This window comes from Choloepus didactylus, chromosome 26 (assembly GCF_015220235.1).
Source record: "Choloepus didactylus isolate mChoDid1 chromosome 26, mChoDid1.pri, whole genome shotgun sequence".
NCBI classification, from domain to species: domain Eukaryota; kingdom Metazoa; phylum Chordata; class Mammalia; order Pilosa; family Megalonychidae; genus Choloepus; species Choloepus didactylus.
This window is the reverse complement of record NC_051332.1, coordinates 5,905,003-5,909,431: the sequence shown is the minus strand read 5'-3', so window position 1 is coordinate 5,909,431 and position 4,429 is coordinate 5,905,003. Positions and strand designations below refer to the sequence as shown.

At 46.6% G+C, this 4,429-nt stretch overlaps 1 pseudogene; it reads left to right on the top strand.

Annotated features, from left to right (window-relative positions):
• The first annotated feature begins 3,027 nt into the window (after positions 1–3,027).
• LOC119520708 lies at positions 3,028–4,212 on the top strand (annotated as a pseudogene).
• The last annotated feature ends 217 nt before the right edge of the window (positions 4,213–4,429 follow it).

Sequence of the window (4,429 nt, the reverse complement as noted above, 5' to 3'; positions counted from 1 at the left end):
GATCTGCTCCAGGGAACTCTGGAGACCTCTTTCTTTAATTCAAGATATAGTTTGGTAACTCATCATCTTGAACTGCCAGCCAACCCCTTCCATGCCCCCTGGGGTGTTGCTCACTGGCAGGGCAAGTCTCAGCCCAGATGCGCCCCCCCCAAAAAAAAAACTCAAGGAGCATCTGTGATCCCCAGATGGCACTGTTGGAGGACTAACAATTGGGTACTTGCATCTGGAGAACCAAACACAGCATCACACCCTGTGGCCAGGCTTTAGGACCCTCCCTTTCAATCTTCTACCCCAGACATTTACCAGCCACCCCTGGAGCCCTGGGCTCAGGAGTAACTTCCCACAGCATGTGACACCCAGCTCCTCTCCCATTCCCCAGTCTTATCTTCCACCTAGTTCATCTTTGCTCAGGTCATTCACCCAAAGGTTTTAGTACAGCCCATTTTCCATGCCTCCTCAGTGGAAACAGGTGATAGGAGTGAACCAACAGAACATCACAGGAAGGACTCACCTGGGCAGATTGAAGGTACTTATTCAGCTCCACATGGACATGATCTGAGGAAGGATGGAGAGGTGTGAACCAGCTCCAGAGGGCTGGAAAAAGGGACAGGGTGGCAGGAGAGGCTCTATTCCAAGAGCCAAGGAAATCCAGTGTAACAACAGTCACCAGTGAGTACTTCCTACACGTCAGGAAACATCCAGGTGATTGATATCCCTCAAGGGCAAAATTCTGTCCAGTGTTGCTGGTGGGAGGATGATGATGATAGACAAGAGGTTAGAGGGACAGTGTTACACATGCAGGGCCTAGGCAGCCTGACATGTGAAAAGCAAATTTAGATTGGGTGTCAGATTAGACCCCATCAAGAAAGGATCCTGTGGGTAGGAATGGAAAGGAAGTGGGTGTCCCAAGGTTAGAGCATGCCCAGGCTGTGAAAAGAGAGAATAAGCCACTTGGACCCACTTGGGGTAGGCAAGAAGGAAGGGATGTAGGAAACAGGTGCAGCTGCTTGGCCAGGCCCAGTGATGCCACAGGATCCACCATTCCTCTTCTAGTTTTTTATCTGATAGAAATGAAAACATATGCACCACCAACTTTGAGTGTGTTCCTGAAGGCTCATAGCAGCTTTATCTGCAATGCACAAAGCAGAACCAACCCCAATGCCCATTAACAGGGGAGCACATGAACCAACTGTGGCCCATCCATATCATGGAACCCCTCAGCAATAAAGAGGAATGGATTGTGGATAATGTCACATCAGTTCCTATCCAAACAACTATGCCAAGCTAAGGACACCAGACAAAAGGAAACAGAGGGAGAGAGAGTAAAGCTGTGAGATTCCATTCCAATTGGATGAAATTCTAGAAAATACACATGAAACCATAGTGACAGAATGCACATCAGGGATCCCTGAGGATGAGGACAGAGGGAGGTGGGGGACAGAGAATGGCAGGTGGGAATTCTGCAGGTGGTGGTTGTGCTCATTACCTTAGCCTTGGCTTCAGAGATGGAAATATGTCAAAACATCAAACCATAACAACTGTAGCATCTAAACCTATGAAGTTTATAGTGTCAATTATGCCTCAAGGAAGCTGTGTTTAAGCAGAAGAAAACAAGCTTATCAGTTGGAGTGAGGGTGGGCAGGAATCTTTGGAGTATGAGGAGGGAGAAGAAGGAATGCAATGGCCACATGGAGGGGGAAGAGCACACAAATGTGTGTGTGGGTGGGGGTCCAAGAGTGGTTCATGGTGACAAGAGTAAGGGTGACTACAGGCAAGTGGTGTGGTTTTTCTCACAATGTGGTTCCTTTATCAAGCAGAGCTTGTAATTTGGGGGACTGATTCTGTCCTCCATGGGCAATACCCAGTCCATAGGGATTTCAGCTCCACAATGGGGAGACCCCTGCTCCCAGGGGATGCAGTCCCCATGTGAGGACAGGTTGGGGCATCCACTGGAGGATGGGAGAGGGAGGAACCCCCACTAGGCTACCTTGACACACACTCAGCCCTCAGTGCCCCCATCCTCTGTGTCTCTCCTGTCTTCTGCCCTGTCCCCCAGCCCTGGTGAGTTTGGTCATCTTCTCTCCATTTCCAACACAATCAATAGCAAACTCTCACCTGGAATGTAGAAGACCCTCTGAGCCTTTAACCCTCTAATTTGGGGTATCAAGTAAGGATGTTCTAGCTGCTTAGAAATCCTGGTGGCCCTTTGGGTGGGGCAAAGAACATGCCAGAAAGAGGCTTCAGGGCCCAGAGTGGCCATGGGGAAGAGGACATCCTAGAGCTTGAGCCTGTCAAGTCACCTCAGAAGCACAGGCCACAGGACAGGGTTCCCTGTCTGCTCCTCCTTTTTAAAGAAGTAACCAGGAGAACTTGAACATTTCCAGAAACCCACAAGGAAAGTCCAACCTGCCTGGTATGTGGATCAGGCTCTCCCCTCTTAGACCTGTAATCCCCAGCTCTGTGGCCTGTAGAGTCATCAGGGCCCAGGGCTCTGCAGTGGTTACATTTGGGGGAGGATGAAATCCAGAGGCTGCAGTGGGGTCTGCATCACCAGATAGCCCCCTACTTGTATGTCTGCTTGTCCACATATGGTGCCTGGACCCTCTTCCAAATACAGGCTCCAGGTGTTCCCCCAGGGGGGTTAGTGAATCTTGCATGAAAATAAATTGCACCACCCACTGCCAGGATGAAGGAACACAGGACCTGTGGGCACAAGCAGGAGATCATAGCAGAGAGGCAGGTGGCAGCATGGATGTTCATGAGTGCTCAGCCAAGGGCAACAGCCTCACCAAGGGCACCAGCCTCAGCCCTGCTGGGGCCTCAGTATCTCTGAGAAAGCATGGTCACACCAGCAATATACAGCACTTTTCTGTTCTGTTGGTCTTTGCTTCCAGAGTCCAAAACAGTATCAGATTTTGCTGTCTTAAAATTTTGATTTGGTGGCCTGCAGCTGAGAAGCAGCAGTGGAAATGGTCATGGCAGTGCATGCACTGGGCCATCCCTCACTGGGGTTTCTCATCAAAGGACATGGATGAAACTGAAAGCAACCAGCCCCTGATGATAAGCAGCCAATATCCTAAAGAAGCAGTAAGAAAATGCCAAAATTCAGCACAGAATTCTGGAGGAAATGATTCTTCTATGTTTTCAAGGAAAAACTTCAAATTGGATTACAGATTAGAGGAATATATAACTAAATCAAAGAAAGGAAAAGATGGGAGCTTTGTTAACCCTTGGCCAACTTGGAGAAATCCCTCTATTCCAAATGCCCTCAGATTGTTGATCATAGAAAAAGATCACAGCAATAATCCACATTCCAAAGAGGAACTTGATAAAGAGCTCTCAGTGCTTAAGCCCTATTTCAGCAATGACTCTGTAGTGAAGGAAGCTGGCTTAAGGGTCACATGGCTGAGACATGCAACAGTAATGGTAGAAACTGATGAGCTCATAACTCTCATGAATCCCATTTTTAGCGATCATGCTTCACCACCACAGTACATGGATCTAAAATGCTTTTGTTAGCCTCCATGCACAATAAGCAAGCTGCCTCCAATAGATGTGGTCCTTATCAGTCAAAACCACTGTGATCACCTGGACTACAATTCTGTCATTGCTCTGAATGGGTGATTCAGTAATGCGTTGAGATGATTTGTGCCTTTGGGTCTCCTTGACTGCATGCAGAAATACAGCTAAGAGAATATGATTGAGCTGGACCAGTGGGAGGAGAATTGTGTTTCCAGACATGATAAGGTCACCTTTGTCTATCCACCATCCCAGCACTGCTGCAAGAGGACTCTAACGGATGACAATAAGGTTCTGTGGGGCGACTGGTCTGTCTTGAGACCTTGGAATAGATTCTTTTTTTTTGCAGGAGATACTGGTTATTGCCCTGCTTTTGAATACATGGGAAAAAGATTTGGACCTTTTGGTCTTGCAGATATTCTTATTGGAGCTTATGAACCCAGGTGGCATATGAAATGGCAGCACATAGACCCAGAAGAAGCTGTAAGGTTTCACACTGATGTCCAAGCAGAGAAATCTGTGGCAATTCACTGGTGAACTTTTGTCTTAGCAAATGAGCACTACTTAGACCCTCTAGTGAAACTGCATGAAGCTCTAGGAAGATACAGACTTATGACTGAAGATTTTTTTGTCTTGAAGCATGGAGAATCAAGATACCAAAATAATAATGATAAAAACTTTGAATATATATGAGCACAAGGGCTTTAAATGAAAAAGGCTTCCTCTAATCTAAATGTGAAAAGCAAATGAAAAATCTAAGAAGTTCATCAATATTATGTTTGTATATTTGAAACAACCCCAGCAAGTTTGTGTTTTAAGTCTTGTGTAATAACTTGCTTACTAATAGGATTGCCAGTTAATATAAATGATGGAAGAAGGTAGGTGGGTCATTTAAATAGTTACTTAGCTC